The sequence below is a fragment of the Lethenteron reissneri genome, chromosome 20 (genome assembly GCF_015708825.2).
Source record: "Lethenteron reissneri isolate LAM-NWPU_2019-01 chromosome 20, ASM1570882v1, whole genome shotgun sequence".
NCBI classification, from domain to species: domain Eukaryota; kingdom Metazoa; phylum Chordata; class Hyperoartia; order Petromyzontiformes; family Petromyzontidae; genus Lethenteron; species Lethenteron reissneri.
The window spans coordinates 11,554,580-11,574,700 of NC_083798.1; positions in this window are offsets into that span (position 1 = coordinate 11,554,580).

Below are 20,121 nucleotides of genomic sequence, written 5' to 3' on the forward strand. Positions count from 1 at the left end.
CACTGAACGGCCAAAGATCCCAGACATCGATTTATAGCATGTGTTTGCTGTTCCATAAATCAGTTGCTTGTCACCGCAACACGCCGCGCGAAGGAAGACGGTGACATCTGGACTAGTGCCGTGTGATCGCTCGACCTCTTCACCAATGCACACTGATCAGCATGGTGAAGTATGGTCAAGTAGGCCCCATCACCGACACTGCGTGGGGAGACCTTCATCCAGCAGTCGATTAACAAAGGACTGTTAATAACAATTAAATATTTTCTTTAAAAACATAGCAATAAAAAAAGTCCAATGTCTTATTACCAACATCCTGCCAATAATCTACAACTGTTTGTAGAGGAGCATAAAAGAATAAAATCTCTACAAAGCCCAAGCAAACATGTTTGCAGTCCTTATAAAAGGTTTCAGAATATATGGAGGGGCACATTCTTGAGAAGTCAGCAAGCGGCAGTAAAAGGAGCAACAGGCGCCCCTGCACTTTGGAATCTTTCTATCGCACTGAACTATGCTGTAGTTGCCTTCCTTATCGCTGCAGACAACATTGAGAATTCACCGACCTTCTCGTGCACGATAAAAGACGCAATATTTTTTTTAATCTCAAACCGTCTTCTCACAATAATGTAGATATGGATGTTCTACAAAGTAATATTTGTGATTTGGTAGTTTAGTTTTTTTTTCAACGTACTAACTCACTCGACGGGACAGTGAGAGGAGACACTGCAAAGTCTTAAAAAATGGGGAGCACGGAAGCTCTGGTTGTTTTGAGCCTGCCATGTAAACTACATCACCTGATGTAGTTTCCATGGTAAGGCCCACTGAACTATATATAAATAGCTCTTTTTCAGAGGCGACATGGCCACACATGATAGCGTAACAAAGTGGGGTTATCGTTTGGAAATTTGGAGCAGCCAAGTACTTTTAAGGAAGGCAAAGGGGACGCCACCTCAGTCATGCGTCCTTCCCTGGTTGTGGCCGAATAACCTACGCATGGGAAGAGCTTGAGCCATGGACCTTCCCTTGGGCAGATCACTTTTTAGACAGGAAGCCACAGTGACACACTTCCTGACTTGTGCAAATAGGGGCGTCACGGTGGTGAGATATCAACTACCTCGCCTGGTATGCAGGAGGTCGTGGGTTCTATCCCAACTGACGCCTGCTGTGTATTTGGAGTTTGCATGTTCTTTCTACCTGTGGTTGCGTGGATTTTTCTTCACGTCCTCCAATGTTTCCCCTCCCCATTTAGAATCAACGTGCGTTTACATGATTTGGCTGCTATACATTTCCAAATGATGCTAAGCCACTTCGTTGAGCCTTACCTGGTAAAATTAAATGTATATACATTTTAAATCAAGTTTTGTTGAGGTGGCCCATCTGCGCTTTACGACCTTCGCCAACCTGCGCTGATCATCTTGGCGATGGGGCGTGAGGCGGGACAATCCCCACGGGCCACACGGCGTGAGGGGAGGCCCTCTCATGCACAACTCTGGTCAACACACCTTTTCTGGCACAAGGTATTCCAACGGTTTTAAGGTAATTTTGGGGTGCCGATTCCAAATCTGGCATCAGTTTTTGTCTATCACATCAGGAGGTTTTTGAGATATCAAATATTGCATTTTCAATAAAAACTGCAGAGGAAAAATATTAAATAATTGTGGATATCTACGTAAATAATATTATAAACACACTATCCTAAAAATACAGCACCATATTTTAACACTAAAGCAGTCACTGACTCGCAACAACTTGCAATCATAAGTGACAGAGTTAATTTCGGGTAAAATCAATGAAAATGGGGTATGCCGATCGAATAAAAATGAGATGTGATAGAGCAAATCTGAGATCAGATTTGGAATCGGCACTCTGAAATTAGTCTAAAACAGCTGCAAAAGTCCAGGCTAGAAAAAATGTTTTTTATGTTGTTGACCAGTGCAATAGATTGACAACAAGGGCCGCACGTGATTCATGCACACATTGCTGTACATTCCTGATAGGTGTAAATATATATCCACAGCGTCTCTTGTTCACACGGTTCTTTGTTGAACCCTGTATAGGTACAGACTGTTAAATATGTGCAACACGTGATGTCTAAAGTATATGCTGTGAATAGTTTAAAATGCATGAAGAACATGCATGTCGCGTCGGGGCTGGCGCAAAGTCACACGTGAAGAAAGCAAGCTGGCTGGTTTTACAACTCTGAGCCATGGAAATGCAGTCCCCGCATCCTGTGAGCCTAATGATTCCTGGTTTACGACAAACAGCTCTTTTAATCGTTTCGGTTTACCAATTTAGTTTATTCGCATACCAGCATATTGTAACAGATTAAACTTAATAGCTTCCATGATCATAACACTCGTAAAATAACTTCACATGTATTCATGTTTATATATTCTCCACAACGATGCTAAATATGATCATACCGGTGTGTTGGAGAGTAAAGCGACAACATTTACAATTTGAGCAGTACGACGTTTCGCCAGATGTGGCTGTCGTCTCGTGAAGCTAGTTGTAATTACTGGCGAAACGTCGTACTCAAAATGTAAATGTTGTGGATTTACTCTCCAACACACCAGTGTGATGTACTAGCAACGAATGGGCATGTTCTGTTGGCGTGACAACCCTTAGTAATTGGCTGTGCCGGGTGGTGGCGGGTTTAACGAAACATATTTATGCGATCTAACCCAAAAAACCCTGTATAATGGATTATTTTGTGTTTTTGATGATATAGTATTGCGTCGAGCCAAATGGAGAAGACAATGCCGAAAAGCGGACCCTGCGCCACAGCGGGAACAACGCTAGGAAGGAGTATTGCGTCGAACTAGCAGGAACTCGTATCTAACAGAAAAGAGTCATTGGCAGTTCACAGGGCTGAGTTTAAGCAAGTCTGGCTCTGCTGATGAGACAATGGATGTCGGCACTGGTCCAGAGTTTGCTTGTTTTGAGCCAATTACGCCGATACAATTCACTCCCAGAAGGCCGTGCGGCCGATGGGATTTGTACAAAAAAAACTTTCGTTTTTATTCTCACGTGGAGCGACAGGTATCAGGATATAATGCATCCGCGACAGATAAATGATGAATGATGCTCATGCTCAGGGAAGCCAATTAGCGTCAATGGACGGGCTTCGCCAAAAATTCCACCAATACTGGATCGTTAAAAATCAGCCGATTCCTCGTTTCAGTCAACCCGTACTTTGGCAAAAGCCACGTCAAATGACTCAATGTATGGGCCTGGAAAAGCATACATAATTAAAATTATATTCATGCGGATCGTTAAAAGTACATAGATTCCCGTTCCACGATTCCTCATAATAGGCAAAGCCACAACCAATGACTCCATATATGGGCCTATCACATGAAAATAACGTATCATTCATTCGATCGCGGATTCATATTGTCCCCTTGCAGCGGGCACACCTCTTCCGCGAGTGGGATTATTAAACATCGACTCAATGGCAGGGACTGTGGCCAAGCGATCCCAACAATGGGCCACTTCATTCTGCGCTCCTCCTCGAGCTATCATTCACATGGCTCACGAACCTAAACTCGGTGGTATAATTCACACATCCTGTCCCTTTGCCGAGGGCCAGAAGGAGATAGAACATTTTGATTTAAAGCTTTCGTGACTGCAGGGATTCATATTCTTGGTTCTTTCGGTAAAGTCACGTAGAAGGAAAACAATACAATAATAAAAATATAAAACAATAAAATTCTCACGACGTTTCGACTGCAACACAAGCAATCATCATCGTCAGCATCATCATCGCCATCATCATCGTAATTTTTTCTGTAGAACTCAGCTTTTGCTGTCGATTTCACACCTGATGATGATTGCTTGTGTTGCAGTCGAAACGTCGTGAGAATTTTATTGTTTTATATTTGTATAATTTTATTATTTCCCTTCTACGTGACTTTACCGAAATAACCAAGAATAAGATAGAACATGTTTATCGGGACGAGCGCCTGTGCATGAAGAAATGCAGTTACGTAACGATTCACCCACAGCGTGTTTTTTTTTCCGTGTTGCTGCATCGTTCTCCGGTCTGTTTTGCTGGTTGTATTACTACTTGGCGGTTCGGGATTTGATGTCCGACGTTTCGCTGCGCGTGATGGGAGCTAAGACAACACACTGCACACCCTCCCCCCTCTAAAAACACGGTGTCAGGTTTATTTTTGTTCAGCTCGGTTTGAGAACTCAAGAGGCCAGGGAAAGGAAATCGTCTCATTTGAAAACATCAAAAGGAAGAGCCCAAAACACACAACAACATCAACGCCTCACCTGAAGATATCGAAACTACAGCGCGAAGATAAACAAATAGAACATGAAATACGTTTTATTTGACGAAAGTTGTATCGGACGACATTTGCTTTTTATAAAGACCACAGGTGAAAAAACATTACAATGGGATGAGGGTGATGATTAAAACCGCCAGTATATGTCAATAGACACACGATGTGTGTCGAATACACAAATGCAAGTGGAGTTATCATGCACAAATAATGATCGGGACCTATCGTATATACTGAATATAAACAGTGCCGGATTAAGCTAGTGCGGGGCCTGTAGCATATGTTATAAAGGGGCCATAAATTAAAACATATATAAATATTAAAACACACATTTTTAACTTGCATAGTAAAGTAATTGTATGTTTTCATTTGCTATACAGCGAGATAATACGAGAAATCGCTAACCTTCAACACCCAGGCGTTCATAAAAGTTGAAGGCAGTATAGTACTAGAGTAATAGAGCAAGTGCAGAATCACTGAACCGGAATTGATAGCTTGAAAGCATTTAGCGCGGGGCCCTGGTAAGTGCGGGGCCCGTAGCTACTACAGTAGTAGATACTTTTGCTACGAGGACAATCCGGCTCTGCCCGTGTATACACGGGCAGAGCCGGATTGTCCTCTATAGCCTTAACAGACTGTTGGGGCAAGTGCTGTTAGCGAGCACCTATGAAGGCCGGCACAGCAGACGAGGCGGTGGGTGGCCAGCACCACGCCCGGCCGCCTTTGTCCCCCCAGAGGCGATGTCTACACACCGCACCAGGTCCTCATTTGAGGCTGAGTAAACCTAGGGGAGGCCCAGAACCGGTTCAGATAATCGTCACTGGTGGTGGGTCGTAAGCGGGGAATCTAACCGCTACACTACCGCTCCCCATCCACTCAAACTAAACTACAACAACAACCGCCATTCGCCACGAAGTGGCGCTGACGTCACCACGGCGCCTGTGCCAGGCTTGGTGCACTATAAGGCCACGTGAAGTGTCGAACGCCCGTTGGCAGGAGGTGACGGGACAGACCCACGTGCCATGGGTTGCCCGAGATGACTGGCCGATGCACCACCTGTACCCCCTACTGCACCAACTTGCTGTGTTTTATATACCCGGCGCTCCGCTCGTTGTTGTGAGCGTCGCTCCTCCGCCCTCCGTTGTTGCTGGAGGGCGACTGCCTCCAACTGCCCAGCAGCAGCGGCGTCCTTCACGAGCCTCCTCCACAGAGGCCAATCTTGACACCGCACACACACACACACGCGCTTCTCCCGATGGCAGTGCATCGCGTCCTGGAGATTGCTTATCGATACTGCAGGGCTGGGACCAACTTGGCAATTCAAACAAAGCCGCGACAATGGCAGTGCATATATAATAAACAAACAGAGCATCAAAGCCAAGCCAGCGATGAATGCCCCACTCTGAACGGAATGTTGACTCAAACCTATTGCTCAAGCATTACTTAATAAGCTCTGCCGCTAAAGCTTTACAAATAGAGCATTGTCATCAATATCAGCGTTGAACCCCTGCCGCGAACGCGGCAAGCGATCTCTGTGGGTGAATGGGGCCAGCCAACTGTGCAGTGTGGTGGTGGGGGGGAGGGTGTCATAATCGTGGAGTGTGTTTGTCTATTGTGAAATATCATTTCGACAACGCATCGTACGGATTCCCCTAGAAACCAAACAGCCCGTTGGCAACCATAATTCCGGTACCTTCTAGACGTAAAAAAAACCTGCAAAACAACCCGCGGTCTTTCTAGCCCGACTCCTGACCCGTGTTTGCGTCGACATGGCTGGCTACGTACGGTGCGAAAGAAGTCCAACGCACGTACGTGTTTACTGCCTCTACTTGTCAGACGACATCACCGCGGTGTCATGCGGGGGTCACGCCGTACGCGCTGGTCCTGGTGGGGTCGGGAAGCCCTTGGGGGCGCATTGAGACGTTGGAGCAGAGAGAGAGATCAGGACACCGATTGGGTTTGTCTTTGATGCCGCATTGGCCGTCTCTGCTTGAAGACGTAGCCCCCACTTCAGCCTGTAGAGCAGAATCGGGATGTTTATTCAGGCTGGAGGAGAAATCCGATGAGCTATGAAGCTCTGTTTGTTGTTTTTGTTGCAGATGCCCAAGTAGGGGTGGGTCACAAAGTTACAATAACAAATACGAAAAAAACGATAGGAGCGCAAAGTAAAGGAAACGTAAGCGATCCACTAAAATGAATACTAAATAAAATGGAACAGCATCTGCAGCATGGGTGCATGCACAGTTATCACCCATAGAAACGCTATCCAGGATCAGCACTGCTTAACTTCTAAGATCGGATTAGCTTGGTTAAAGGCTCGTATTTTACATTGAATTTACTTTTTAAATGTTGACCTATGAATGATTAAGCTCCTCGAGTGTGACTCCTAGGCACGGCTAACATCAGTGGTGATCTCTAAAACTGTCCCGACACCGCCTCCCACTTTACCAACACGTTGAACTTCTTTAGCACCATACGTAGCCAACCGTGCTAGTCGCAGGTGACGGGATACTTCACAGCTCCAATGCTGAACTCGTTCACTACAGCCAGGAAGATACCTTGAAGCCAATGACCAAATCACCAGTAAATGTGCCCAATCCTATGAGACACCAGAAGCTAAGCAGGTTTGAGCCTGTGGATTGCGATTGGACAGGTGACGACTGTGCACGAAACAGGCGTCGTGGGCAGTCGATGACAGTGCAGCAAAAACCCAACGGGAGGTTTTTTTTTGTGTCCAGTAATTCCAGCCACTTTCGCCAATCTGCACTGACTGTCGTGGTGAAGTATGGTCAAATAACCCCTCGTCCGGAAGTAAGTATGGTCACCCCCCTTCCCCACCGTGACCCACCTGGCAAATGACGATACAAGTTCAATCAGATGAGTGCGGGCCCGAAAACCAAACGTTCCCACCAACACGCGTTTTACGTTTTGGTGCGTGTGTTTTTTGATAGGGGGAGCAGTGGTGCAGCGGTTAGCGCGCTGCACTACGAACCCGGCGGCCCGAGTTCGATTCCCGCTCACGGCCAACATCAGTGACAATTATCTGAACCGGTCCTGGGCCTCCCCTAGGTCGTATCAGCCTCAAATTAGTACCTCGTGCTGTGTGTAGTAAACACCGCCACTGGGAGACAAAGGCGGCCGGACGTGGTGCTGGCCACCCACCCCTCTCGTGTGCCGTGCCGGCCTTTATAGGTGCTCGCTAACAGCACTTGCCCCAACAGTCTGTTCAGGCTATACGGGGGATCTTTGTTATTTGGTAAAGGCGCTGTAAAAACACAAGAGTCTTACACAAAGCCAAACGACGCATTTCCTCAAGAAGTATAATTGGGCCCAAACGTCGAGACCTTTCCTCTCATCTCGGTGACAATTCAAGGAAACCAATCACTATTGAACTCACCTGCTACGTGATGTATAAGTCAATGAAGCAGAAATTGGACGCCCTGCGTGTGTGTGTGTACATACACAGAGGCCGTGAGTCGTAATCCTACCCTGTATTTGCATACGTTGGTCATGTTCTGTTTGGCTCATCGAGTGCATGACCTCATGGGGCTGATCCTCGCAATTTATTGCCTACCACACTATCTCTGAGCTAGAGATGAGATCATTCGTGTTTGCGAAACTTTCTAAAGCGGAAGGTGAGCACACTCACAACTATTTAGAGCAATATCCGTAGCTGGCTCGTCATTCCACTGCCATCATTATGATTACACGGTCATTATGTTTTTCTTTCCTCAAATGAAGATGACAGCTGTTGCAACACCCATCGTGCAGCAACCCGGCAATAATTACCTGCACTGCCAGTTGCAACTGTGTAGAAAGTAGCACTTTCCGATGCTTGCGTTATCGCAAAAATTGGTACTCTGTCAAAATCAGAGCTCGTAATTGTTGTTTCTTTTCCCCCCAGGGTCAGACCGCGTGTGCAAAATGTGTGTTTTAATGTATCCTCCACCCGACACAGCTAATTAGTAAAGTTTTCACGTGAAGAAAAGTCTGCTTCAGCACACCGGTGTGTCGGAGAGCGATTGTTAAAATGCTTAAGAAGTTATCAATTGGCACGTGTGTCCATTACCTCGTGAAAACTTAATCAACTGATTGTGTCGGGTGGAGGAGGGTTTACGACACACATTTGACTTGTACGGCAATCTGACCAAAACAAATCAGTTCTGAATATTAATATGGTGTCAGACTCCGGGCATAGTTTTGATTCGGGGACCTAATCAGGGCTTAATTTTATCTGGGTCTGACGTGTAAAATATGCATATACCCGGAACACCACATTCAGTAAACCTTTCGCTGTGACTGTGGGCTACTCGTCGCGTGCGAACTGCCGGCCCACCAGCGAACAACACAATAATTTAGTGAATAATTAAGCGGCCAATATTCTGCGGGACCCCTCCCCTCCCCCGAACGCCTCCCTCATGATTCAGCGAATTGTTGCAACGCATGGTCACGATTCGTTTCAAGAACCGACCCCCTTTTTACCAATCGTGTAGGCCAGCGTTCTTCACGAATTTTTAGAGGAAAGGTCGGTGGTGCACTGTCACCGATAAGACATCATCAGTGTGAGGGCCGCCACACATTTGAAGGGGGGGGGGGGAGTTGACAGAAGCACGATGATGATGGGGGGGGGGTGTTTTCACATTGTGTGCATTGTCGGGGGCCGCACTAAAGGCCACCGAGGGCCCGCTAGTGGCCTGCGGGCCGTGCAATGAAGAACGCCGCTGGAGACGAGCCAGTGTAGCGGCCTCTCGTGGCTGGAGAAGTCGAGCGAAATCAATTGCGTACAACATCTACAATTTGGGAAAACAAATATTCTTACACATCTGATTCGATCTGCCGACATCGTTCGGCTTTACAAAACGACGTTGGTTGATGCATTTTTTACTCTGCAAGATGTTTCTATTGACCTGCGTGCTCTAACATCATCTGACACGTTCTATAACGTATACACATTGCAAACATTATCTTAGGGCAGTATGCGGTCACATCAATGACCGTTATCTACTTCATATCATCATGCTCAACCTCGCCCACTGAGATCCTTTCATGAGTTGATTATTATACTACTTGATTATTATTGTTATTTTTGAATCAGTATTCATCCAGAAGCACATAAATAAGGCCTGCTGCTGGTGTTGTTGTGAGTGGAGATGATCAACGTGATGTGGAGTTCAGACATTACCTTATTAAACCGCACGGCTTCAGCACTCTGTCTTGTTACCACCACCCTACACACCAAAGAAAGTAATTTACGAAACGTGTTTTATTAGCTCAAGTATCCAGGTAGCAACTTGTAATTAATGAAACATGCCCCCAACGACATTAGGTTTTTATTATTTTCTGACAAGTACAGTGTTGTCAAATATTGCCACCAGAATAGATGTTGTTTTGCCATCTCTGCTGCGCAGAATGCAGATTTACTGGTCGCAACAAAAGCATCTTCGCTACGATGAAGTGGAAGTACACATCTTGGGCCGATGCGTTGGAGTACTCATTGAGAAATTCCAATCACTGCATACCAGCATTTTGCACAACGCAGTAAACACGCCGTATCAGTCAGATTCCATCTCATTCCATTGAGTCGAGTATGTTAGGCTCACGCTTGCGTGACAATTCATCAGTCGGCAGCATTTTTGGAGTAACTGCAAATGGGCAATGCCATTAAAAAATACAGCGCACACCCCCGTGTGAAAAGTTCACTTGGCCGCATGTCTCATCCGCCATTATCGTCCGCCTCGTAATGCGTGAGTTGTCGACGTCTGTGGAAGCTGTGGAAGTGTGTGGGGGGGGGGGGGTGTCCGGGGTATTGGGGGGGGGGGGGGATCGCTGAAACTAACGAGGAGGCTCGCGTCCCCATCTCTGTACACATCTCTCTGTGTTCGCCCGGGGGGAATGCTGAGAATGTGCAAAACGGAATGTGTCTAAGATTAATTGTACCCTGTGACAAGCATTGCAACCCCCCCCCCCCCCCCCCAACATTGCCCCTCGGCAGCTTTGCCAGGCGACTCCCCCAGGCAGGCAGCCCCAAGGGGCCTCCCAAACATTCCTGCTGCTGCTCGGACCACGTCCTGGCCAGCCAACACGCTCACGCAGATCCGGACCGGAGAGTTGAAACGGGGAATGGGGTTTTTTGTTGTTGTAATCTTCGATGTTTATTCGGGTTCCAACCACGCGATGTTGAACCACCGGCGACGATGTCCGGCGGTTCGTTTCACGCGCTCGGAGCTTCTGCAGGAACTGAATTCGTTTGCTGAGGGAGGAGCACACACCCAACGCGACCTCGTCGATGACCGGCACGGCGTGGCCGCCTCCCTTTCTTCACGGCAGTCCAATTCAATTCCTGAATAAGCTCCCAGCACGTGGAGCGAAACGTCGGGCATCGTGCCGAACAACACGTGGTAACTTGCCACCGCTAACAGCAGTGTAAAGTAAATATCTCAACTGTGAACTGGGACTGGACACTTTCCTTCGCCAACCTAAACGGACCAGCATGGTGAAGTTTTTATTACCAGGTAAGGCCCACTGAGCTATATAGTTATTTTTGAGAAGCGATCTGCCCACAAATGATAGCTCAACGAAGTGGCTGATCACGTGGAAATGTATCCAAATACTCTAAACGCACCTTTCTAAATGTGGAGGGAAAAGCCAGAGGACCCGGACAAAAATCCACGCGTCCACGGTTAGAGAGACACGCAAACATTTCGCCACCGTGGCGCCCTAAGTATGGTCATGACTGATACGGCATGGAAAAGCATTTGTCCAACAGCGGGTTGACCATGGGTTGTCTATCTCAAGATATCTCAGCATCTTTATCATTTCATCTCGTATCATCGGGTTAATTCATTGTAGAAGCTATGAACTTTCTGTAAACTGGTCCGTTGGCCAGTTTGCAACAACACACATCTATACACTCAACTGCGTCTCTCTTTCAACGTAGTCCTTCACCTTCCTTCACCACTGCAGTCAACGCATGATTTGCAGCCAATGTGCTTTTGTGGTTATCGATCTTACATGGACTTGGAGCTAAAATATTTCAAAAAACCAAAAATAACAAAATGTGATATTGGACAATTGGATACCCAGTTTAATCCAATGTTTATTTTTCGACCCAAAATGCAGTTCTCCTTTAAACTATTGCAGATATTTGGTGACTTATGCACATAGTTATTGATCGCTTATATCGTAATGTGTGTCAAGTGCAGAGCAAACATGCATTGTTTAAAAAAAACTTCCTTTTTCCTTGTACACCAGATGGAATGATACGAGTCCTCTATCTCACTGGCCTGTGCCTGCTTAGTCACGGGCTGCAACAACCAGTTGAGCCTTCTGCTATTTAGCAAATAGACAAAGGCAGAGCCCTGCAATTGCTGACTCACGCCACTGCTGGCAAAGGGGTCTCCGCTAGAGGCAGCTCTACAGAGCCCCTCTATAGGATGCGTTGGTTTACGCTGCAATATTGGCCGGACATCTCAGAACAAGGACCGACTGACTGTGGTGCAACCATTTATACTGCTGCGTGGATCGAGCTGGGGGAGGGGGGTGGGGAGTAATATGAGAAACTTGCACTATTGTTGCAAGTGCCACGTCAGGAGATCGATCCATTTACACTCCTGCGGGATATCCTGCCATCCAGTAGGCACGCGCGGTGGCGCGATACACGCGGTGGTGTTTACGGTGGCAGTTTTTGTTCATGTTCAAGTTGGGTGTCTCGAGTGATGGATTCTCAAAAGCAGAAAAAAATGAAAAGAATGCAACAGCTATGCAATTGCAGACAGTGACTTCAGAAGATCGGTATGCATTTAAATTCACAATGAGTGCATTGTCAAACAGCATCCCATTGATGGTGGCTTGAACACACGAATTTACTGTCGAGATGCTGAGCATGTGATTAGCGCTTCCTTACACACAAAGGGATGGAGTGCTGGCGCAGTTGGTAGGCGCACTGCGCTTAGAATCCCAGTGGAGCTGAGTTCGATTTCTGCAGCGATGAAGATATTACCATTAGTAGCAAGTAGTATCTCAACCGGTCCTGGATGCCCCCCACCCCGCCACCATCAATCCGCATTGACCAGCCGTGGTGATGTAGGGTCAACACAATCCACGTGACCAGGAATCGGTAACCAAAATAACAAGAGTAATTTTTTTGGTATTCGGTAAGTAAAAACAATATTTTAATTCACTGTGGCAATACACTGTGGTGAATACGGGACGGTGGTCCTGAATAAATAACGCCACATACAGCTCTGGAGCCGCAGGTTGGCGATCCCTGCCCATGGTAAACTGGAATCCCATGGTAAAGTGGACTTCTATGGTCAACTAGACTTACATGCACATTATGAGACCTCCTTTGCCAGTAGGAAGATATAGTAATAGGGTTTTACCCTTTTATCTGGCAACAAAACTGCAAACATGATCCCTTGCAAAGAGGTGTCAGTTTTGTTGCCAGATGAAAGGGTAAACCCCTATCACTAGATCTTGCTACTGGAAAAGGAGGTTTCAAACTGTCAATGCTTACCCCGAGCTCTCATACTCTGATGGTGCGCTACAGGTTGCCGACCCCTGTACATGACTAAGAGAACATGGGGAAGCCTTCATCCATCAATGGATTGAGAAACGGCTGTACGTTAATGATTATATATCCATAGAGAGTTAGATATGGGGAGGCTAGCTATGTCCAATATGGCCTATATTTGTGATGTTTAATTCAACGTAATTGTTTTCTCTCTGGGTGCCACACACATCAGAGTTAGCAGCAGCAGCAACAAGAACCACACCTCAAGAAGAAATATCTCACCTTTCACACTTGCGGGGAGGGCGCTCTGGGCACTGAGTATTGATGGAGACCCCAGCGGTGAATGATTACAGACAAACATCTCACACACAATGGCCCTTTTCAATTTGTTTCCATTCAGTCAACTGGTGCAGGAGATAGCGTAGTCTGACCTCTACGATTGTTGTTTCTCTCTCTCTCTCCGCTGTGTCTGTAGAATTTTGATAAAACCATTGCAATGTTTCGTTTCGCAAAAAAAATGTTGTGTGGACATGTGGCAATGCAATTTTATGGAATTAAATTTTAAAAGGGACTGAGTCTGTGAGCTACTAATGGAGAATGTGGCTCTCTGTTCATGACCCCTGCTCGTGATTTTATGGTGTAAATTATTATGAAGACAAAAGTACTGTACACGTGTTTCCAAATCATGGTTGCTGAGCACAGGCTCAAAGCCCAAATTGACAAGCAGCCAGAAACAAACAGTGCCATTGAAGGCGCAATAGATAAGAGTGAATACATTTCTTGGACTGAGACAGATTATATGAACTTTGGAAACGAGGCGATGGGACGGAATTCCAAAATTGAGCAAATCGCGGAATGGAAGCAGAAAGAAAGGCGCCGTGACCTGCAGTCTGGTGGTGGTGGTGGTTGTTGTGGTTGTTGTGGTGGTTGTTGTTGTGGTGGTGGTTGAACAAAGTAACGTGGAGGACTCGGAACAGCTGGTGTCTGGTAGACCAAGCCCACAACATGGGTAGAGGACTCAAGGAAGTGAAGTTGACGGCAACAGTCGCCATGGAAGAGTGATAAGAAGATCAACTTTTAATTGTGACTGGGACATGCCAATAATTTGTTTTTCCTTGAAGTCAAATCCAATTTTTCAAAACATTTCAAAACTGTAAGACGTTATTTGACATCAGCCTCGTGGTAATGTACCCTTTAACGGCCCCCGTCGGAGAGTTAAAATCGCCACAGTGTAAACAACTCTAACGACGTTAACTGTGACTATTGAACTATTTGAAAACAGGCCCTTGAGTCAAGTGAATTCTGGAGAGACACTTCAAAGTCCTTCCCACAGCGATCCTTTCATCGTCCCCCTGCAAGCACCTCTGCCTCTGTCAGGGGCCACCGTCTAATCGGCTCACATCTTATCGAGCTGTCATGATGCTCTTGACTTGCATGCCAAAGAGTACATCTCCAGAACCGCATTCGCGAGTGCCGTGGTACCAGCAGCGGCGTGGCGAGAGGTCGCATTCCACCGGAGGCTTTTTGAATACTGAAACAAGCAGCACACACCCAGATTCTCCTGTCGCTGGCGTGATGGTGTCTAGAATATGTCCACCTCATGGAAACAGACGTGGAAGATGATGGATTGCCTTGAAGCCAGTGGTGTTGTGATCGAGTGAGCAGGCGGTGCATTTGCAACGGGGCACACGGAATGAATCAAGGGGCATTGGCGTTGGGTCGTATGTATGTATGTTCAACTTCGTTTGCACCATACATAGACAATCGTGCTAAGTGGAGGTGCGGGGGAAGGACAACACACTAAACACAGAAAGCAGTTCTAAAGAAATGAGTTTTCAATCTAGATTTAAAAATGCATAGCTCCAGTGGCTTTTTAATATCAGAAGAGCGTTCCAGACGGTCGCAGAAGCGCATCCAAAAACTCGCGATGCGGTGGCCACAGTCTTTGTTCGATGGCCAGCCAGACTGGTCACGTGGTGGTTATCATACTCTGCTATGAAACCAATGACCTAAGTTTGTTTCCTGTCCATAGCAAACATCGGTCTTCTTATTCTTCTTCGGTTGCGAGTGACATCTGAACCGATCGTGGCACCGAACGTCATTCCCGACCTACACTGGCCAGCGAGGTGAAGTATGGTCAATCAACCCCCATTCCCGATAAAGGCGTGTCGAAGCCATTCATCCAGTAGTGGACTGAACAAAATAAACTGTAATTTTTAAATGTATTTTATTACATCGAGTTCAAATGTGTAAAACACATTCCTGCGGAGGGAGCTGGTAGGAACGTTGGGTTGCTCGGTCAATGGCCAGGGTCAATGGCGGCGTGGTGTATTCCACAAATATGGCCGACTGTGAGGGCGGGCACAAGCCGGCGTGAGTAGGTTAAACGTTGAGTTTTATAAGGGCACCACGGGGTGACCAGCCTCTCCCCCACCCAGCCCCACCCCTCCCACAACCCACCCTCCCCACCCAGCCCCACCCTCCCCACCCTCCCCACCCAGCCCCTCCCTTCCCACCCAGCCCCTCCCCACCCTCCCCTCTCCACCCAGCCCCACCCCTCACATTTTTGGATCCACGACGGACGGACGGACACAATAATCCCCTGTGGGCTGGTGTAACCAGGAGGTTCCTACAGTATAAGTGTTAACTAATTTAAATGTTAATTGTAATAGGCACGTAACGAATGGGCTTCCTTACAGGGTGATGAATTTGAGAATAGGTTTTCCCCTTTTTTCTGGCAACAAAACAGGAGTTAAGATGTTAAAACACCAAACTGAAACCTTTTACAAGGAATCGTGTCTGGGTTAACCACAATGCTTGTGGTCAGAATGCAAATAAAAAACATACTGTAGTAATAGGTTTTTACCCTTTCAACTGTTACAAAAACTGATACCTTTATCCAAGGGATCATGTTTGCAATAACCACAACACAAGCAGTCAAAATGCAAACAAAAAGAAACAACTCGGATAATGATATGCACTGTCCTTTAAGTTGATTGGTCCACACCCGAGACAGCTTTTCTTAGAGCCTAGTCTCCATTGGTGTTGGACCAGATGACGCCCTAAGAAAAGCTGTCTCGGGTGTGCATGGGTTGCGCAAGAATCAGTTCTAAAGTGGGGAATTGATACATTGGTACGGGCTATATTTTTATGGCACTGTCCTCTTCTCTGTGGTGTGTTGTATCTGACATGAACATTTCAATATCCTTCCCAATGGTGACCTACTACATACGCTATGACCGACAAACTTTATTAGACTATAAATGCATACGTTGCAAACGCTAGTCATTGCACAACCCTAACTGTAGCACTAAAGTCTAACACTACTTCTGTCAGCTCGCTGGTAAATCTTCAAACCAGAAGAGATAAGGAACGTATGTGCGTCTTCCTTCTCCAAGTTACACAATCTATTCCACTTGCTCCAATTACACTGCGGTTGGAATAGAGCATCATTTGCGTGTGCGAGTTGTCCCAACTCACACGGGTCCCGTTTGCCATCGTTACAAGTTCGAATGCAAAAAGTAAAGTCGTTGCACGTTAACCTGAAACGCTTTGTCCAGGAGCGGCGAAAAATAAGTTTGACGGTTGTGACAGAGATTAGCCAACAGTCGGAAAAAAACATTGTGAAGGTCAAAGGTCACGTGTACATCTTGTAAACTGCCTATCCACATCCTTCCACACTCGGTGACTCAGAATTCCTCTTGCCAAGCGTTGGGGTTGCGTTGACGACCGGGTGTTTTTTTTTACTTCATGTATAAGAGCATTTCCCCCCCCCGCCCCCCCCCAAATAGGGAGCTCCGCTAGCAAGTCATCCACAACAAACCCGCTCAAGCACATCCCCGCGTCCACCACCTGAAAGGGCTTAACGATGGCGGTGCCAAGGCTTTGCGGTGGCCAGAACCGCCATTGTCTCATGGTCTCGTAACGATCGGCCATAATCCGTCCCACTACCGGGACGAAGGCCTCACCAAGCACCACGCCATCAACGATTCTTGTGGTCCTGCGCTTGTAGGAATCGATCGGGCCGATTCTATCTCCCTTTCTCCGCGGAAGGCGTTCTATTCGGGCACGCTTTTTCGTTTTGACAATTCTGTGGTTAGAGGTGTTGACCGCCAACTGTTGGCGAGTGGCGAGCTTTGTGAAATCGTTGCTTTGCACCGTTGAACGCCACGAGCGTCAACGAGCGGCTTGACCCCATTTGTCCCGAGGAGGGGTATCAGGCATGAGCCGCTCTCGTGACTTGGACCCCTCATTTAGATTAATTATAATCTTGAGGGTCTTCAGCTAGTAAGCTAGTAACCTAAAGGAGAGGAATGTATGTTGAACGTATTTCGCACCGCACGTAGCCAACCGTGCTAATTGGAAGTGTGGGGGAAGGACAACAAACTAAACACAAAAAGCAGTTCTAAAGAAATTCGTTTCCAATTTTAATTTAAAAGTGCATCGTTCTAGTGGCTTCCTAATATCGGAATGAGGAGAGTTCCAGACGGCCGCAGAAGAAAGTGTGCGATGCGGTGACCGTCTTTGTTCAACGGTGAGCCAAAAGCCGCTGCTACGAGGATGACCAGAGTTTGTGTGATGGTTGACGCTCCCTTGACGAGATCAGCGAGGTGAAATTAGGAGGGACTTCGGCAGGAAATGTCGCAGGGAGGGACGATGATCGACGGTCAAGGCTATTGACGGAATGGCAGCCAAAAGGAGAGGACACACTTCGAAAGCACGTCCACCGCGGAAATGGAGCAATGAAACCAGCTCGTGTGCTGGAGCCAGATGCGGTGTTGCATGACAAGGCCATGGGAGATGGCAACCACTTGAGGAGGCTTTAATCCAGCAGTGGACAGATCGCGGCTGGCGAATGTGACGATGAAAGGACACGAGCACGCGTGTCGTTATCGTCGTCTGAATTCCACTGGAGGGGTCCATTTGAGCGAGGTCACGCCGAACCGCGGCAGGCGACGCAGACAGGCCAGCTTGAGCGGGCGGGGGGATCTGAGCCCTTGTTGGAACCCACAGATACTCGAGCACATGCTGAAATGGCACATTTCCGGAGAGTGAGAAACGAGAAGACTCAATGAGTCGCAGCAGTAAAGTCACCTGATTATCGACCAAGGTGCACCAGGTAAAACTGATTGCCGGCATAGGCAACAGTTGAACTTTTTTATTTTCTGAGTTGAAACCAACCAATCGTTTTTTTTTATAAATTGCCACATTCATTGCCTTTTTCCGGAAGACGCTTAACAGCTCGTGCCATGTGGTTAAATGCAAAGTCCATGTCAGTCGTGAATTATATTTGAGTGTTGCTTTAATCAGCATGCATCCAAAGTAGCCTTGTGCGGTGATGCCCAAAGTCTGTGTAATACCACGAATAAGTTGTATATGGTATTTGTTTTCACACAGTGCAGACTGCCCCACGACACTTGGATAATGTCCGTGTTCCTAGCGTGGCCGAGCCCTCGGCGCTCGAAATTGGCCCCTTTACAAAACGTGCTCGGCCTTGTTGCCTTGTTTGGACAAAAAAACCTCTTGAATTTTATTAAACGTTTCTCAAACGATTATAGGCCCCCCCGCAAGTTTTTGTCGTTTCAATGACAACGTCGCCTTTTCAAAACAAATCCACTGTGCACTATGAACGGTAGTAAAACACTACCTCGTGGCCTCTACTGTATACGCTTTACGCCTGGGGCTTGAATTCAGCTGGGTCTATCAGTGACTCGGAAAATGTGTCGCGCACACAGTACACCACATCCAGAATACCCTCTCGCTACGGCTGTGACTACTCGCCACGTGCCTGTTGCCGTACACGGCGGCCACCGGCTCTCGGTGAGGTCGGTGTGAATCACTGTGAATCACTGCTATGGTGCCCCCCCCCCCCCACAACAGCTTAACTGCCCCCCCTCCCACTCCAAGAGGGGAGCTGGAGCCAGGCCAGAGCCGAACTACTTCAGCCAAGCAGCAACGCGGGGAAAACATTCAGTGCGACATGAAGACCTGGTTAGAATGTCCCTCTCACGCTCTGTTGGGTTTCCAGCGTGACATGCAATTCACGTACAATATTTTTGGGACGCAAAAAAAAATGTGCTGCCACGCTGAGCAACGTAGATATTAATACACTGCAGTTGTTTATTGGCTTCGAGATCTGAAATCATTTTTTACACGGATGGCATGCTCAGAAGCTGACTTCGTAGATGCGCAACGTTCAAAATATGACAGCGATGATAGCGACGTTGACGTGTCAGCAGATAGCCAGGGAGATCAAACTACACCGCCCACGCCTTCTGCACTTGAGTGCCCCCGAAATAAAAAAAACGTTTATATGCCATGTGAAGAAGGGACATTGCCCAAAATGTCTCCTATTTTGTGGATGTATTTGTTGATTTTTAAGGCCACATACGTCACACACACAATGCTATGGACGAATGCATTGTGGTTTTTTTTTCTCCTTAAAATGCGTTTGTGCTACCCAACTGCCAACGCAGCAGCAGCAAATAATTCGTAAAATTGTGAGTCGGTTGTTGTCTAATCACAAACAGCAATGTACACCTTCGTGGTCACCAAGGCAACACGGAAAATGAAGGGGAGGTGGGCGGGGGTGCCTTGGTAGGTTTCTAGTAAGTTCCAATACACTGTAGCGGCTAGATAAAGAGAAGTTAGCGCCCATTGGTCCAGAGATTCCACATGGCTCAGCCCGTTCAGTCATCACGCGTTGCTTGCTGAAGAACTCACATTGTAACGCATGCGATTCTGCTAAATGCTGGGAGAAGAAAAGAAGAATCCCATTAGCGAATGACACAATGCAATATGTATCACATGCATGTATAGGTACCCGGCGTAATATATGGGGATGTAATCATTGAGAAATTTACATTTATCTTTCGAAAGCCTCACAAACAAACGTCTCCAGAAAATAATATTTTTAAATAACTCGAAACACGTCCAGTATGTTAAGGTTCAGTGTAAGATATTCTTGAGCCAGAGATATTCTCCCTGGCACCATCCAGGATCCCGTTGGGAAGGAGTAAGTCGACAAGCGTTACGTCGCTGGGTTTATCTATAAATGTATCAATGGATCGTTCTGCAATAAGTTGATCGGCAATGAATGGGTTAAACAAATCATCATCAAACTCCGCATTTCCTGTTATGTTTGTCGAGGAAGTCGGTACGCAGTATAATGGTCCACATTAGGGCACTGGCCTAAATTAATAAACGCGTGTGGTTTTTTTAGTTGTTTGTACAATTGTAAAAACAAAAATAAATCTCGGGAGACAAATTAACTAGGAGCACGTGGCCTGCCGCAGCCGAGACAAAGCTCACACAATCACT